Below are 20,031 nucleotides of genomic sequence, written 5' to 3' on the forward strand. Positions count from 1 at the left end.
CGTGGGAAAGAAAGAAAGAAAATTGAGTCATTTAGTGTATATAGAAAATTGAAAGAAAACCATAAACTGGAAAGAATTAAATATGCCTACAAAAATTTTTGTCCGCCAGTACAAAACAATAAAACATCAAATTGTTATTTATTAGAAAAATCAAATAGTGCTAGGATGACACTTGCAAATGCTTGAGAACTTTGTCTAGATGAGGTGGCTGAGGGAAGCCCCCAAAGGGCAGCAGATATATCTGGGAAAAAGAGAAGTAATTTTTAAATGCATAAGCCAATGTGTATGTATTAATATTGCCCTTAAAAATATTTATTTTGTGAAATTATTGGCATTGGTTTGTTTGTTCTCGAAAAGCAGTTTCCTTTTGGAAGCAACTTGTGTGAAATGACCTAAAAATTATGTAGTTAAAATAATTCAGAATTTTTCCCTAAATTATAAATCATTTGCAGGAATTGTAAAGATGTTATAGCTGTCAGCTTTCTTGCATTTTTTAAAAGTTTATTCTAACAAAGAAAATAAATTATAAGGTATAAAGTTACTTTTATAATCAAATTGTTGATATTTAAATATTTAGAATTTGGAGCCAGTTGACCATGACGCTTTAGATGGGCATAAGACCTCTCCAACAGAAGATGCTCCATTATATCCTCATTCAATAGGCTCTATGTATCAGCAGGTTAAATAATAATAATAATAATAATTTTCTTTTTCAAAACTCATTTTGATGATTTACTTATATGGTCTTCAATTATTATTTTATAACATATTTTGTAACTTATCAGCTGTGACTGCAAATTAAAAAAAAAATTTCTAGGACAGCTTTGGCAAGATGATCGGAGGAAGAATAGTTTAAGTGGGATCATGTTTTATTTTACCCTTGTGATATTTTCTTTGTAATAAGGTGCTACCTTGTCCTAGTTCATAAAAATGTGTGATATTTCAATAAGAGTATAAAGTAATTTATTTAGTCTTTCTTAAAATCCAGTGGCAGTAAAACTTAACAATTTTGCCAGCTTTAATACGGAATTTACCATAAAGAACAAATACTGACCAAAAATATAAATAAAATCCATTTATGAGCACTTCTAAGTTAAAACAAATATTTGTGTTAAAATATTCTGGGAAGATTAGCCACAATGTGAGTAATGCAGATTTCTTTTCTCTTTTCTCTTTTCTTCCCTCTTTTCTCTTTTCTTCCCTCTTTTCTCTTTTCTTCCCTTCCTTCCCTTTCCATTTCTTTTCCTTCCTACCTTCCTTCCTTTCTTTATTTCTTTCCTTTCCTTCTCCCTTTCTTCTTTTGTTTTATTTGTTCTTTTGATAGTTTCACTCTTGTTGCTTAGGCTGAAGTGCAATGGTTGTGATCTTGGCTCACTACAACTTCCACCTCCCGAGTTCAAGCGATTCTCCTGCTTCATCCTCCAAAGTAGCTGGGATTACAGGCATGCATCTGGCTAATTTTGTATTTTTGGTAGAGACAGTGTTTCACTGTGTTAGTTAGGGTGGTCTGGATCTCCTGAGTTCACAATCCACCCACCTCCGCCTCGGTCTCTCAAACTCCTGGGATTACAAGTGGTGAGTCGTTGCACCCGGCCAGGTTAATCATTTAAAGTAACATTCAGCATGACTTCTCATCAAGTTCATGTAGCCAAGGGATGGAATTACCTGAATTACAACAGTTGCCCAGAATAACAGCTGTATTGCTCAGAAACCTTATTTTTTATCACCAGAAAAAGTATAAAATGGGGAAAAATGTAAAAAACAAGAAGATTTTAATTATACACGTTCTTCACATTTAATGTTTGATAGTTTAATTTCTTGTTGAGATAAAGAATATGGATATATTTTAATAGAAATTCTAAAATATTAAAACCAATATGCACAATTTTCATATGTCACAATGTGTGAAGCATAGTAGATTATATTTTTGTGCTTGGGGTACTTTTGTGGTAGAATTTATTAAGTGATGCTTCTAAAATTTGGTTTCATCTTATCCCAGTGAAGTGCATATTATCAGAATCCACAGTACCTTGAATCACCATTGTGCCAAGATTTCTGACTGCTTTGCTAGCCAGTCACAATTTTCCTTGAGAGCAGTAAGTCTCCTAGTCTATTTCTATATTATTTTAAAGCTTTTGTTGTTAGATGTAGGGTTTACTGAGGATATAAGCGCCTTCAGATTTTAAATAATTCATATAATTTTTTATTTGACTTAATATCTCAACACCCATTGTTGGAAACAATAGGATATGAAGTGTGTTGTGTAGCTTGAGGAACAGCAATTTGTTTGTTCAAATTGGTTAGAATATACTATGTTTTTATCTTTTATAGTACATAAGCAGTAGCATCAACCAGTATGAATGCAACTTGAAGTCTACCTTAGTCGAGACTTATAAATACATCATCAGGGCTACTGATATTTGTACATTGTAATCCAACTATGTTATGGCCCTTCCTAGTTGGCCTATTGTTATTTGCCGTCTATGTTTCTCTTCTGGCCTAGACTTAGATTTTGGAATTTCTGTTCCTTAGAGAGTGTAAGAGAAATATGTGTAGATTAATCTTATCTCTGTATTACTGCTGCATCTCTATAAGTTTGCTACCTCAAGTGAATGCATCATGTTGTCCTGGTTCTAATCACCTCCCAATCATCCTGGAGTGGATTCTTCAAATGGAAATCAACATGTCCTTCTTTAATGCACCCCTTAAATTATTACTGACATATTTGTGTAAACAGCTTTCCACATCTAAACTTCTATTTATTTTGAAATCTATAACAAATTATTCATACCTATATTCTCCCTCTTATACAATCAAACTTTAGAACCTATTCCTTCTAACTGTATTTTTTACTCATCAACTAACTCACTTATTTGTTTGCTCAATATCTTTCACAGCCTATAATAATCTGTCATTCTATTTTCTACCTCCATGAGATCAACTTTGTTATTTCTCACATATAAATAAAAAGATGCAATCTTTGTCTTTTATATTTCCTGGCTAATTTCACTTGACATATTGTCCTTTGTATGAAGCCTTTTTCTGAGTAATGTTTAGTCAATGTATTGAGGTTTTTATGAAACTGAAATAATCATTTACATGAAATTTACCTTAACTGTGACCAAAATTCTTTGGGTACATAGGACTGTAGTTTGGAAACAGCTAAATGAACAAAGATGTCTTGAAGCTGTCTTAGGACACTAATATTGTACTCTTTTCTATCTCTTGTCTTACTTAACTTTGGTTTGTCTTCAAATAAATAAAACAATTCTAGTAAATTATCTTGGGTACCAACATTAAAGATCAAAAGAAATCAGTAATGCACTAATTTAACTTTATAAATACAAGGAAAGAGGTTACAAGAAATACCAAAAGTTACTGAATAAGGTGATATACTGTTTATGCTCCTAATTTTCAAAGCACTTAATTTATTTTTTAATTTTTATGATTATTGCTTATTTCAAACATGGACTATTATAACTGAGTTCACAGAAAAGTTATTATAAAAGAGTAATAAAATAATAATATACACTGGACGTAATACAGTAAAGTTTGGTCAAGCAGGCAGGAGTAAAGACAAGTGAGTCCTCTGCCATGAGTAACTTTGGGGGAATAAGTACAGTTTGGGGAGTAAGTTAATTGGTCTTTCTAGGATTCAGAATCTTCTTTTGAGAATAATGCATTTTCCAAATTACATAAGATTATTTACATGATTAAATCAGAATTATTAACATTCAATAAATATGCCTATTAACCATAGTTGTGGAAGGAAGGGGAGCATAGACAGAAGCTCCAAAAGTCAAAACATGTCTGTAGCCATATAGCAAAATATTGTCTGTTTACAAGTATCTGAGAAATTTCTGTATGCTTTTAATTTTGTCTTAGATTTGTGACAAAGAAAGAAACAATACCCACGTCCTGCCCTGGAGAAGCTGATTGCATAGAAAAAGAAACAAGGCAGACATATGTGCCACAGTATGTTGCCGAGACAACATAAAGCAAAAGCAACCAAGTACAAAGGTGAGATATCTAATTTGCAATTTTATATTCTGTCTGTTTCATTTGCTTCTTGCTGGTATGATTAACCATCACTATATATGTTAAATTCAACACCCTAGGGGGCACACAGGCTATAGTACCAGAACTTACGTTACAATTTTTCTTCCAATAGTGGTTGTTAAGGAAGTATTGGTGAACATCCCATATGAAGACTCTACTAAAAGTAAAGCTACCACGACTGCGATGTTTGGATGATATAATTTACTGGATCTAGCAAAGAGAAAGAAAGTGTGTGTTTTGTAATCCTATATATGATAAGTGCTGAGAAGCTAGTAGCTAAAAGACAAACTATTTCTGCCCACTGAAAGGAAAAAAAGAAGAAATTGTAGAACCATTTACTACAGTTAAAATATTCTAATTTTTAAATTTAGTTTCTATCAATATCTGTACAGAAAGGTAAAAAAAAAAATAACAATAATAAAGATCTTGAGTATAAACATTACCAAAATTTAGGTATCCCATATTCTCTTATTTGGAGATGTATCCTAAATAGGTGACCTACCACTATGATCTAACTTTTTACCATTTTATATTCAAATGAATACCTTTCATAGGCAGTTTGGTGATAATTCTTAACTAATATTTTTTACAAGTTCACATAACATAATTTGAAGAAGAAATTTGTTTCTTTAGCAGAAAAAGCTCTCATTTGAGAAAAATATAGAGAGAATTTTAGAAAAAGCACAGCTTATGAAACAGATAACATAAATATATCAGTCATAGTATCTCAGAGATTTTAGCCATATTATGAAGAAGATCTTCCCCCATAATTCTTTCAAAGTACAGTAATTTCTGAGAGAAAAATAGTAGCTGCTATCAGAATCTTCGAAGTAATAATAATTAATAATTAGAGTTTACCTAACTGTTCTGCTTCTCATCTTTGAAAACTCATTGTCTATATTTTCACCTATGCATTCAATTGCAAGAATACTGTTTCTGGTGGAAACTATATATATATATATATATATATATATATATATATACACACACACACATACACACACATAAATTATATATATTATATATAGTTTATACTATATAAAAACTATATATAATATATAATTATATAATACTATATAGATATTTATATATAATATATGGATTTACATAATATATTATATAATTATATATTATAAAATGTATTATATATAGTGTATATACAATGTATTATATGTGGCTGTTGGACCACAGAATTCATGTGAAAATTAGCACCAGTATTTTTGAGTCCCATAAGTTTTTCTGGTGGGTGAGATCTAACAGAGAGCAGATATTCCCACTCAAAAACTGCTCACAACCTGAGATAAGAAGAAAAAATAATGCTTGTAGTATGAAAATAATTCTGTCCACTTGTCTTTTCATCAAGTGACAAATTAATTTCAACAACAATTCATTTATCAATACAGCCATTTTTGAAGGAGTATTTTAAATTTTGATATTAACAACAAATCCATTAACTATACAGATTTTTAACTACAGATCCCTTAGGTTCATATTTTAATGACATTATCTGTTTGTTTTTTAAAAAAATTTGTTTGTTTAAAAAAAATCTTTTGATTATATACATTTACTATGTCAATGCAACTGTAAATAAATTAACAAAAACAAAAGTGTTTTTATAGAGGAAACTCTTCTTTGTACGTAGATCCCACAAGACAAATAAAGATCTGACCTTTTAAGCAGTGAGTTTAGCTAGAAAATTCTGCAATGTGCTAGAAAATACATTCACATAGATAAAAACATAAACAAATATAACTTCACGTTTTCCAATTAAAGATCTGTACAGAATGTGTTGTGAATTGTATTCTTAAACCTCAGTTTTCTCTTGAAATGAACTAAATTTTGTTATCATTTGTTAATTTACTTATATGACTTCCCACCCTGAGTTTCAATTCTGTGTAAGATTTGAACATTACTACTTACTTTGTTGGACAGAGGTTGATATTTAGAAGTAATACAATGCACTCAAAGTTTCTCTTCTCACATTATGATTTTTAAAGCCATACCTCTCTTAGAATTTAAATAAAATAACATTAAGCAACTTCAAGGCTTGGCTTATTAAAATATTTCTCATGAACACATTTTAAATACAAACATTTTGTACCATTAAATTTGGCTACTTTTTACACTAAGGTTTCAGTGTTTTTTAACATATGATTCAATAAAACTCAGTTTAGTTAACACCAAGTATAGGGGAACACTTAAGAAATACATATATTTTTAATTTAATATTGTCTGACATAAATTATTTTAAATATATACCTGATAGCTAATAAAATGGTAAACTAGTTGATCAAAAACAAACTAAAAAAAGAGTTAATTTTTTTCTAAAGGAAAATACACTTTCAAAGTAAACTCTTATTAATGAACAAAAACAGCTTTATAATTTAAAAACTCCCTAGGTATTCCTTTGTCTATATAATATATTGCATTCAAATTCAGAAGTTTGAGACCAGCCTACCCAACATGGCAAAACTCAGTCTGTACTAAAAATGTCAAAAAAAACCCCAAAAAAACCGCCAGTTAAGCTGGCAGGTGCCTGAGCTACCAGCTACTCAGGAGACTGACTCAGGAGAATTGCTTGAACCTGAGAGGCGGAGGTTGCAGTGAACTGAGATCCTGCCACTCCAGGTTGAACAACAGAGAAAGATTTAATCACACCCCACTCATGTGCCAAAAATAAAAAATAAATAAATGAGAAAAGATCAAATTAACTGTGAATACATTTGGTATTGTTTATGCCAGTTCACCTGAGCAAAGACAAAATCCATGTACTGATGGAACTTACATTTTTGCTTTAGTGGAAAGTAGTGACAATATCTAGTGATTTTATTTTTATGTAAGAAGGATAAGGATTTTGGGTTCATTTATCAGCAGGTGAATAGCATAAGCTCAAAGGAGATTTGAGCAAACTTCTTGAAACAAAAAGGAGCGGAAAACCGCTGAAGTCACAGTGTATACTGAGGCTCTGAACAAGAAAGAGGATGGTAGAAGAAGATATGAAAAGAGAATAAGAAGAAAATAATATATGGTTTTTTGTGACATTATAAAGACCATGGTTTTAGCTTAGGAAAAAGGGAAGCTGATATTGAATGTTCATAGGTAGAGTTACTTTTTAAGGTAAGGGCAACATTCTATATTTAAATAATAGTGATGGTTTCATAACACTGGGAATATCCTGCAAATCACTGAATGTGTACTTTAAAATGGTTAATTTTATAGTATCTGAGATTTAATTCACCTAGTTGTAATAGTAGTGATAGTGTAATACTTGTAATTGTGTAAGGTAGGAGATCAGTAAAGAGGCTGAGTTAATCAGATGAGAAATGTGGATAACCTGTATCTGGGTGATAGCAGGAAAAATAGGGAAAAGTGGTTAGATTCTGGACCTGTTTTAAAAGGAAAACATGCAGAATTTGAGGATCAATAGAAATGAGGAGATGAAAAGAAAAGCATCAAGGATGACCTTACAGTTTTAGGCCTTTGAAACAGGATGTAATTACTATCAGGTTAAATGGGATACACTTGGGGGAAGATGTTTGGAAGAAGCACCAGAATTCAGTGTATAGCCTTGAGATCAAATTGCCTGTTAAACATGAGTATGTGTAATAGAGCCATATATGATTTGGTCTTTGGTAAGAGAGTGGCAGGAGATTACCATTTGGGACTCATAGTACCATTCAGAAATCCATCGTACAGGAAGAGATAACTGGAGATTGAGAGCAAATTTATCAAAAATAGTTCAAGGAAGAGGGTGAATAAGAAGTAACTTATATTTGGCCAGGCCTGGTGGCTAGCCCCTCCAATGCCAGCATTTTGTGAGCTTGAGGCAGGCAGATGACTTGATCCTAGAATCTCAAGTCAAGGCTGGTATACATGGGAGAGACCCCATTTCTAACAAAATTAGCTAGTCTGTGTGCCTGTATTCACAGTCACCCAGGAGGCTGATGTGGAAATATCACCTGAGCATGGGAGTTTGAGGCTGCAGTGAGTTCTTGATCACACCACTGCACTCCAGCTTGGACAACAGAGGAAGACCCTGTCTCAGTAAACAAACAAATAACAAAGACAAGAAATTAAAAATATATATATAATATATATATAATATTTGGCAAAAAATGTGATTATTTTAAGTATAGTATATTTGGTAGACTGTTGGGGATGGTAAGGTAAGTGGAATTTTCAAGTGAGAGCATATTATCAATGGAAAAAATATTCACCTGAAATTCAATGTAACCTTTTAAATTTACCAGTTAGGGTGTCACTCATGGCCTTTGAGAAAGGACTGTGACTTCATTGTTGTGGGATAAAACCTGAGACAGAATATGAACTGATGGAAATAAAATAGCTAATAGAAATTCTCTGTTGAAATTAAAAGCAGAGAAAAATGTCAGTACCAAAAGAGACAGTCTCTGCTGTGGATCGTAAAATATGGAGTTTTTATATATGTGAGATAAAGAAATCAGGGCAGTGAAGAAGAGAATAAAAGAAATTATACGGAAGAGGAAAAAAATCAATCACATTGATGGATTGGGTCCAGGAGGATGTATTTTAAAATATGATAAAGGTTTTGTCTTTGAATAAATACATGCATATAGTTAAAGGTGTGATTTAGATCAGAATAACAAACAACAGAAGTTGAGGAAATTAATACTCTACTTTAAAACTTAACAAATTGGAGGAAAGGATGTTTATGGTAAGTTATGAGAATAAAAGCAATGCAAAGAAAGTTCAGGAAATGAACATCTTATAAAATAAAAATAAAATAGATAACTTCTTGATTCTTCCCTCCCTCTTTTTTAAACTACTACGTCTATTTTTCCCATTGATATTTTAACAAATGACCACCATCTTCTGGGGAAATATTATGTTGTCTCTCTGGTAATTTGCATTGCATTCTTACACATTTCATGTCTTTTTATTATATTAACAGAATTTTTAGTCCAAAAAGTTTTCTGTCTAAATTCCATTCCAATATTTACTTGATTTAAAAGTACTGTTGCCTTTTGTCTTCCTTCCTATTCATTTTTGTTGAATATTGCTTCCCACCCATAATGACTAATTGACCTTCACAAAATTTCTCTGATAGTTTGTCTAGAAAGAACCTATTATGATCTGCTTCATACGGCCCCCCAGCAAAATAGAATTTACATGTTCTATAACCATGCAAAGTCTAGATTTCCATTCTATTTAAATTGAAACTTTACTTGATTAATAACTTCAGTGCATCAAGCCAAGAAACAGTATTTTAAATGCAAAATGACTAACATCTAACAAGTGGAACTTAAAGGACTCACTGTTTTGTATTCCTTTCCAAATAAGAAATATCTGCTAGATAGTTTTCTTAGTGTCATGGTTGGATTTGGCTTAGAACTTGTGCCGTTTTTTTTTTTAGTCAATGTCGGCGGCAGACATTGGCTGCAGAGCACAAAAAGAAAACTTATGAGAAATATATCCCTTTCTTCTTACTACTTGAATACAGGAGTATCATCTTGGTGTTAAGAGGTAGTTTAGACCTCATAGAAGGTTTATTGTCTATTTCCTTGAAACAATGTTTGCTGAAGAAATAATATGTCAAGTTATTTGACATATTGACTAAATTATGTCAAATGCTTAAATTGACTGCATTATGTCAAGTCGTGGTTCACTATTTCCTAAACCAGATATATGTATTTGTATTGTGATTAGGGATCCATATTTACCTTTTTACATTTTCCATGTATAGTGAATTATACAGAATCTTGTTTTCTTCTCTTTGGATTTGATATGGAAATATACTGGATTCACTGACAAGAAGTGTTTGAATTAGCAGCATGCTGAGAATGGACACCATGTTTGAAGAGACTGATAAACAAATTACAGGAGGAGTTTTATCTTTGGAAGAAAAATTGGTCCTTGGGCACAGACCCCATATGAGCTTTGCTTCCTAATGTTTTCCAGCAAAGACTTTAGAAGAAATAAATCTGCATTACTTTTTTTGGCACGTTCTTCCTTTAGGACCTACAGTGATGTAAGTGACACAAATATCTCTCATTCTGTTTCCAACAAGTAAATAGAATACATATAGTTCACTAACAAGATTAAGGATGGGGTAATCATCATTCCTCTAACTGAAATGCATCCCTGTTCAGTTTTATTTAGCTTTCACAATTTTGAAAATTTTCCTATTCAATTTTTATCAGTCATAAGATAATAGTTTTTAAAAAATGAAAATGGGATTTAGTTAGTGGTTTTTTCTGCTCCCTTTAATATTATTCTCATTCAGCCTAATGGGCATTCTAAATAGTAATGAGGGATACGAATATAACCTTAAATTAAGGAATGAGGGTAGAGTGAGAGAGAAGAGAGTATGGCTCAAAAATAATCTCACAAGTTTTATTTGCCAACTCATGTGATTTAACATGTTAGTGGTAGATTTTCTAGTCATCCTAAATTTGGAGCTGTGACTTGGAATATCAAAATTAGCTAAACAATTCATTTCCATATGATTTCTGTCTACTACTATAATGATTTTCACGAGTACTATAAATTTTCTAACAACTAATTTCATTCAGATCTGCATTTAGACTTCCAAGACACTAGAATGTATAAAAAATATGTACGTTTTATAGAATAAGGAGTCACTGGGGATAAGTGTTACTTTTCTTTGAAAGGTAAGTGCAGAAGTTTATAAACACTTGCAAAAGTGTGCAATCTCATGATTTAATCTTCTATGCAAATAAAAATTAGTAATTGCTAGGGCAATTGGTGACACTAGCAGGGCAATAAACACTCCTGCAAAGCCAAAGAATTAATACCAGTGATAATGGATGAAGTGATTTTGGGCCATACTCTGGAGATAATTTAAGTTTAATTGACTGAATCTCCTGAAATAAAAGGATTTAGGCAGAAGGAACAAAAAAATGAACAATACATTAGCCAGAAAACTCAACCGATAAATAAAACACCTGAAAATATTAGAACAAATAAATCCCGATGTAGTAAAAACACACCTAGTTGTGTTGCTGTAGTTGTTGTTTGGAGACAGTGTCTGTCACCCAAGCTGGAGTGCAGTGGTATGATCTCACTTCCCAGCAACCTTCAACTCCCAAGTTCAAGAGGTTCTCTTGCCTGAGCCTCCCAAATAGCTGGGGCCACAGGCACACACCAACAAGCCCAGCTCATTTTTGTGTTTTTAGTAGAGATGGCATTTCACTATATTGGCCGGGATGGTCTCAAGCTCCTGACCTCGTGATCCACTCACATGGGCCTCCCACTGTTGGGGTTACAGGCATGTGCCATCGTGCCTGGCAAATTTCTTCTTTGTTACAAGGTTAATTTAAGAAATTTATACATTTCTTAAATTTGTTGCAATAGGCTGAGCATGGTGGCTCACACCTCTAATCCCAGCACTTTTAAAGGCCAAGTCATGCAGATCATCTGAGGGTGGCAGTTCAAGGCCAGCTTAGATGACATGGTGAAACCACCCCTACTACAAATACAAAAGTAGCTGGGAGTGGTGGTATGACCCTGTAATCCCAGCTACTTAGGAGGTTGAGGCAGTACAATCACTTGAACCTGGAAGGTAGAGGTTGCAATTCCGTGATGATGAGAAATGTTGAGATATTTATATATAGTGTGTGTGCACACACAGCTACAGACACACACACACACACACACACACTACACCTGTTAGCTGTGTATATGTATTCTTTGGTAAACAGAAGATACTTATTTTTAATTGGGTTATTATTTTCTTGTTCTTTTGAATCTGTTTTTCTTTCCTTGTACATTTTGATTAACCCCTTGTCTGATGGACAGTTTGCAAATATTTGCTCTCATTATATTAGTCTGGTGATTTATTTTATTTTATTTTTATTTTTTTCTGTAAGGAATTTTTGTAGTATCATATAACCTCATTTTTCTGTTTGTGCATTTTTTTTTTTGCTTGTGTTGTTGAAGTCTTATCCAAAAAATATTCTTGCCAAGACCAAGTTCATTAAATGCATCTTGTGATTTATTCTACTTGTTTCACAGATTGGTGTTGTCATTACATCTTTAATTTTAAATGTTTTTAAATATATATTCTTATAGGTCAGGTCTCACTATATTACCTGGTGTAGACTGCAATGGCATAAGTGTTTCATTCTATAGTTTGAACAGTTAGGCTCAGGTGATCCTCCCTGCTGGGACCCCTGAGTAGCTTAAATTATAGAGGCACACCACAGCACTAGGCTTTTTAATCCATTTGAGTTAATTTTTGTATTCGATGAGAGACAGAGTTCTAATTATGTTCTTCTGCATATAGTTGTCTCATTTTCCCAGCACCACTAATTGAACAGACTGACATTTCCTCATTTTGTTTTCTTGGCACCTCTGCAGAATATCAATTGGCTATACAGGTGCAGATTTATTTTTGCTCAGTGTTATCTATTGTATTGGTTTATAGCATTGTGACATCCCAGTTCCGTGGATTCAATCCCCAACCCCATTGACATCTTCGGGATAGCTTTGACTATTCATGGTTTTATTTTTGTGGTTTCATATTTATTTAGGATTTTTTTCAATTTCTGTGAAAAATGTCACTGGTGTTTTGATAGAGACTGCACTCAACTTGTGCACTTCTTTGGATCATATAAACATTTTAACCATATTGCTTTTTCCAGTCAATGAACATAAATATATTTCCACTTATTTATGTCATTTTAACATTTTGTTAGTGTTTCATAGATTTCAGAATGCAGATTTTTTTTATCTCCTTGGTTAAATTTACTCCATTTTATCCCCCATACTTATTGTGAATGAGATTGTGTTCTTAATTGTTTGTTTTTTGATATTTTGCTGTTAGTGTATGGAAATGCTATGCAACTTTATATGTTGATTTTGTAAGCTGAGACTTTACTGACCTTCTGTATTAGTTCTAACTACTTTTTAGTTGTGTGTTTAAGGATTTCCATAGTATGTCATTAGCATATATGGACAACTTTACTTATTCCTGTCTAATTTGGGTAGGTTTTCTTACTTTCTTTTGTCAAATTGTTCTGGCTAAGGACTCTTATTGTTACATTAATAGAAGTAGTGAAAATGAACATCCTGGTCTTCCTTCAGATCTTCACAGAAAAGCTTTCACCTTTTAATTCCCTTTGAGTGTGATATTAGCTAAGGGTTTGTATATATGGCATTATCTGGTTATTTGGGTCTATGTCTTTTGTTGTGTTGAGTTACAGTTGCTCCACGCATAATTTGTTAAGAGATTTTATTGAGAAAATGTTGAATTTTGTCAATTTTTTTTTTCACTTATTGAAATGACTGCATGGATTTTGTTCTTTATTTTGTTGATATAATGTATGACATTTAATGATTCTAGTGTGTTAAACCATTCCTGCATCCCTGTAATCTCACTTGATCACAGTGAATGATTTTCTAAATGGTCATTATAAGTAATTTTCCCAGTATTTTATTGAGGATTTTTACATTATGTTTATCAGATATAATGGCCTATAGTTTTCTCCTTTTTCTTGTATCCTTGTCTGGTTTTGTAATCAGCATAATGCCATCCCGATGAAATGAGTTGGAACAGTTCCCATATCTTCCTTTTTGTTTTATGTTTTGACTAGGTTAAAAAAAAAGTGGCAGTAGTTTCTTTTTGTGGTAGGTAGAATGAAGCAGTTAATACACCAGGTCCTGGGCTTCTTTTTCATAGGTGACCTTTTATTGCTGATTTGATTTCTTACTATTAATTTGTTTCTGGATATCAGTGATGGTATCTCTTTTATGGCTCTGATTTCCTTTATTAGGGACTTTGTTTTCTTTTTTGTTTTTTTTTTTATTTTTGAGTTTAGATTTTTATTTTCTAATTCCTTCATTGAAACATCAAGTTGTGTATTTGATATCTTCTTGTAGTTGAAGGCATTTATTGTCATAACTTCCCTCTTAAAACTGCTTCGGTTGAATCTCATAGGTTTTGGTGTGCTGTGTTTCTATTTTTGTCTCAAGAAATATGGTGTTTCCTCTTTAATGTCTTCACTGACTTATTGGTTATTCAGGAGCATGTTTAATTTTAATATACTTATGAATTATGATTTCAGAAGAGATACTTGATATGACTTTGATCTTTCCAAATTCATTAAGATGTGATTTTTTTCCTAATGTGTGACATATGCTGGAAGATGTCTCATGTATGCAGTGGATAAAAATGTTTATTCTATAGCTCTTGGATGGATAGTTCAATAACTGTTTTTAGCATTTTCTCTACATCGCATTTTCATCCAATGTTTACTTATTAAATTATGTCTGCATTATCTATTCATTGCTGAAAGTAAGGTGCTGAAGTTTTCTAGTATTATCTTGCATTTTTTTCTTCCTGTGGATCTATTAACATTTGTATTATGTATATGCATATATTACTCATATAGATGAATTCCTGTTATAGTATGTTATTTTTTTTCTGCTGCTTAATTCTGTATCGTCTCTTTGTCTTTGATGTTTAGTGGCTTGATAATATTAAATCATGGGGATCTTTTTATAGCAATTGAATGCGATTGTAAGCCTTCGATATTCCTATAGCAGAATATTTATATTTTATTTAAGTTTGAAAGGCTTCTGTTATTATTTCTTCAAATAAGCTTTGTACTCTTTTTTTATATTTTTTTTCTGTGATGCAGGTTTGCTCTTGTCTCTCAGGTTGGAGTGCAATGGTGGGATTGTGGCTCACTGCAACATCGGCTTCCTGGGTTCCAGTGATTCTCCTGGGTTCCAGTGATTCTCCTGACTCAGCTTTCTGAGTAGCTGGGATTACAGATGTCCAACAATACACCCGGCTAATTTTTGTTTAATGATAGATAAACGGTTTCACCATATTGTCCATGCTACTCTCAAGCTCCTGATAACATATGATCCACCCACCTTGGACCCCAATGTGCTGAGGATATAGGCATGAGCCATCACACCCAGCTCTACCACACTCTTCAATGCCACCGTCTGATATATTTGCTCTTTGGAGGTTATCCCATTAATCTTATGAACCTTATTTATGTTTTCTCCTCTGACTGTACATTTTAAATTGACCTGTCTTTGAGTTTTGATGCTTGACCACTTCTATAGTCACTGCTGTCAATTGCATTTTTTATTTTGTTGTGTTTTATTCTTCAAGATTTCTGTTTGTTTTTTCCTCCCATTTTTTAATCTCACCTGTAAGTTTCTCTGATAAAATTCAGAGTTCTCTGTGTTTTGCTGAAGTTCACTGCATTGTCTTAAAACAAGCATTTTGAATTTCTTGTCAGGCCATGTGTCCATGCCCATTTCTTTTGGGTCAGTCACCAACAGCCCTTTATTTTGACCACTTGATGACATCATATTTCTCTCATTGATCCTAATGCTTGTGACTATGCATCAATGTCTATGCAGTGATGTAGGTGCCTAATTCAGTGTTTGTAGTTTGTCTTTGTTTGGAGGCTTTCTTCCACAGTAAGGCTGTCCAGAGATTCAGGGCAAGGAGAAGAAGGAAATTAAGGTCTTTAAGTCTATGATAACTTCAGCCCTGGTAGCATGAAGGGAAACATTAATGAGCAGACTTTCATGGCTGGAGTAATTTGACCGACAATGTTGACTCAGTGCAAGGTTGCACCTGCATCACACAGTTGAGCACTGGGTGCACTCAAGGCCTGTAGCTTCCATGGTCTCCCCTCTGACCTTTATTTGGTGCCTGAGGTTACTGTAGTCAATCAGCAGGAATATTGACTGGAACTCAGCTCCATTCTGCTGAGGTCATAGTTTCTTATCTGTTGCCAGCGTTGGTCTACATGATTACCCCTGGGTATCAACCTCATAAAGTGCTGGGGTAAGGGGACAGGCAAATAAAAGTCCCAAGGCAAAATGTACTATGCCTACTTCCTTTGCCCAGGCAAGCCTCCCACCTCCACCTCCTGAATAGTTGAGACTACAGGAAAGTGCCACCATGGCTGGCTGACATTTTTGGTGTTTTGTTGTTGTTTTTCTTGGGCTCAAGTGATCTACTCACCTCAGCATGATAAAGTGCTAGGGTTACAGGTATGAGTCACCACAGCCAGCTAAAATTTACTTTCTAAAATTTAACTTTTAGGTCATTTCTCTTTTTCAGTCTTATTTCTCATAAATGCAGTTAAGAATGTTATTGCTTTAGAGTTTCTCTTTGGGTATTCCTGAAGGAATAAATGGACTCTTGATATTCATTTTCTAAATAGTGTTAGAAAATGAACAATTACTTTAGATGAGTAAAGACTATTTGGCCTCTTTTTGTTTTCTGACTTCATTTCATTGTGTATGAAGACTGTGTTATTTTAACCCTCCTGTATACATGAAATGAATTTCTACTTTTTCAACTGAATGTAGTAGAAGATTGTTTAAACTGATTATTCAGCTACTACATAATTTTGGTTTTCTTCCTTGTGCATATTAGTCTAGTTATTGGGATAACAATGTCAAAATTAAATTAATTTTCATCTTAAAAAGTTTCTGATAAAATTACCTAAATACACACAAACAAAAACATGCCCACACATATCACTTAATTTCTAAAACTTTTAATTTTTCTGCTTCTCTAGCACCTTGTATTCCATCACTCAGCAAAATCTGGCAGCACCACTTCCAGAATTTACTTGGACTCCACAGATTATTTCTGATTTCCTGTTATCACCATTACACTGTAATTTCCTACTTTACACTCTAACTTTCCATAAAAAAGAAACTACCTTTTCAATATCTAGTTCAGGTAATTTTATTTGTTCTTAATTGAGACTTCTTTCTAGGTGCTGTCACACCTTATAGCATCAGATATGAATGTCTCTATCCAATTTCCTGTGTTCCAGTTATTTTATTTTGAGGGAATGTGTATATACATTTATAAATTTGGGTATGTGTGTATTCACTTATTATTTGTTTTTCCCAGGTGTAATATATGTTTTGCATGCAGATATTTACTAAATCCCTGATAATGGAAAGATAACAGTTTTTTTTTTTCCTTTTTGTAAGTAAATTATTTTCTGAAGGAGGTGGGTTGGGAGAAATATATCTTAACATGGCAAGTTTAAAAGAGAAAGTGGCCATTACTAATGAAAATTATTCTCTAACATTTACATGTTTATCTTTAATAGCATTGCTGATGCATATTCCCTCTTCTCAGTTGTGTAAGTGCCATTCACTGCAACATACTGGCCATCCACACTGTCAACGACTTTGCTGCCATTAAGCTACAGGTGATAAAATTCATCTATATCTTGATATGGCATTCCTTGGTGATTATCTCACATGTAGAGACTGTCATTTTTCCCTGCATCTCTGAAACAGGGGAGCTTACATTTTCTATTAATCACATATTTTGTGTTATTGTTGACACCATGGCTGGAGTTTTGGAAAAGTGGAGCTCATCTTCCTAGCAACACAGAAAATAATTCCAGCTTGGTGGGTAACTATGGATGCTTATCTTAATCATGCTAGTATATGCTGCCATCAATTCTCCTGCTGGTCAGCAGTGAAACTGCAGCTGTCAAATCAGGAATTGATAAGAGGCCAACGTGGGCCATACAATCCTACACTACAGTTTTCAGTTTTTAGAAAATGTGATAATAATAGTGATATTTAGATACTCTGGAGGAAACACTTTACTGAAGTCTTGCGACTAAATAACTGCTGTGTAGCTCATCATAACCTACATAGTAGCCATTGGCTTTATGCTCCTCTTCTGTCAGTATTTGCAACCAATGTGGTCAGTCAAAGTATTGCCAGGAGATACTGAAAATCATCCAGAAGCACTGTGATATAGTGTAAGCATCTGGAGAAAATTCCATTAAAATAATAAATGTAAGCAGCTGAGGAATTACTATCACTCATGGAGAAGGGTTAGATATTTTCAATAAATGAGTATGCTATATCCATATATACTTTCACAGAAGATAGAGAAAAGAGGGTGAGTGTGACTTTATAAAGATACTCATAAAAAATTATAAACAACAAAATCTTAGAAGTAGTTTCAAATAAAATTGACTTTTCTAATGTGACTATGCATTAATAATTTTTGTTTTCTTAAATATAATTGTACAACTTATTAAACAAAACAAAATCCAAACTCCATCTGGCTCCAAAAACTAAGCAGAAAAAATAACCATAATACATTTTTCACCTAGTACATTTTTGGAACTTATACCTTTAATTTCATAAGTGTTTGTAATATAGCATATAGATTATCAGTGAACATTTTCTTTTCACACTTTTCCCTCTGTGGTGCAGAAACACTTCAGTTTGATGTAATGTGATCCAATTGTTTTTTGTTGTGCTTTTGTAGTCTGTGCTTTTGGGGTCATAGAATTGAGTTTTCAAAAATACAATTAAATTAAAAATTAGAATTACCACATAATCCAGTTACTCTACTTCCAAATATGTACTCAAAGGATATAAAATTAGCATGTCAATGAGATATCTGCACTTCTGTATTCATCTCAGCGTTATTCATAACAGCCAAGATACGGTAACAACCCAAGTGCTCATCAATGCAGCAGCAGATAAAGTGTGGCACATATACAGAAGGAGATATACTATACAGCCTTAAAAAAAGGAGAAAGATATTTTATTTATTTGTGATCAAATGAATGGAATTGGAAGATATTTTGCTCAGTGTAATAAGAGAGGCATAGAAAGACAAGTATACAATGATCACAATTATATGTAAAATCTAAAAAAGTTGAACTCATTCAAACTGTGAATATGACAGATGTGGTGGCTCATGCCTGTCACTCCAGCACTATGGGAGGATGAGGTGATTGGATAACTTGAGGTCAGAAGTTTGAGGCCACAGTGAGCCATAGTTGTGTCACTGTACTTCAGCCTGGGCAATGCAGCAAGGCCCTGACTCTTTCTACAAACACACAAAAAGTAGTCAGAGATTGGAGTGTGTGGTGGTGATGGTAGTGGATAGAGAAAGGGGAGGTGTTCATCAAATGACAACAAATTTCAGTGAGACAGGAAGAAGTTCTGGTGATCCTTTGCACCGAATGGTGATCACAGTTAATAAATGTCAACTTCAAAATTGTTTAATAAAAGAAGGTCAGGCATGGTGGCTCATGTCTGAAATCCCAGCACTTTGAGTGGCCATAGAGGGAGGATCATTAGAGGTCAGGAGTTCCAGACCAGCCTGGCCAACACGATGAAACACTGTCTCTACTGAAAATATAAGAATTAGCCAGGTTTGGTTGCATGCACTTCTCACCCCAGCTACTCAAATGGCTGAGGCAAGACAATAACTTGAACTCCGGAGGTGGCAGTTGAAATGAACTGAGTTTGCACCAGTGCACTCAAGTCTGGGCAACAGGAGCAAAACTCTATCTCAAAAATACAGATTGTTTAAAAATTAGAATTTACATATTCTTACCTCACAGAAAGAAATGGTATGTATGTGAGGTAATGGATATGGTAAATAACCCAATATAATTATTTTGCAATATATACATGCATTATAAAATCACTTTGTGTCCCATAAATATTTATATTTCTTCATCTAAAATACAAATTTTAAAAGAATGACAGTTAAAATAAACTTGGCTTAATATATATAGATAGTAATATATGCTAAAGTTTTCTTCTATTTTGAATATTTGGCTTCTGTTATTTCTTGAGGAAACAATAACCATGGGAAGGGATGAAGAACACTAAAGCTTAACATTGTATAATTTACATTATTTTGTTGTGGTTGGTGTTTCTCCTTTTTTCCTTTCTACCAAAGCAATGGTGACAAATTTCTTTTTCACACTTTCTTTTTCACACTTTCTTTTGTGTTTCTTTCTCCTAAGAAATCACCACCAAAAAAAAAACTTGTATAGATTTGTGTGTACTTTTTACTGCTCCTTGTTATGACCCTCTTTGCCTTTGCTTTGAATTTCCCAGCTTCTTAAAACACTGATTTGCTTATTATTTATTGTCTCCTTGTACCATTACTTCTTCATTCTACCTGCAGGACCATTTCTTTTT

General features: G+C 33.3%; 1 pseudogene; it reads left to right on the plus strand.

Moving 5' to 3' along the window:
• The first annotated feature begins 17,148 nt into the window (after positions 1-17,148).
• Positions 17,149-17,625, plus strand: LOC129053167 (testis-specific XK-related protein, Y-linked-like; annotated as a pseudogene).
• Positions 17,626-20,031: the final 2,406 nt, after the last annotated feature.

Source organism: Pongo abelii, chromosome Y, assembly GCF_028885655.2.
Source record: "Pongo abelii isolate AG06213 chromosome Y, NHGRI_mPonAbe1-v2.0_pri, whole genome shotgun sequence".
Taxonomy (NCBI): domain Eukaryota; kingdom Metazoa; phylum Chordata; class Mammalia; order Primates; family Hominidae; genus Pongo; species Pongo abelii.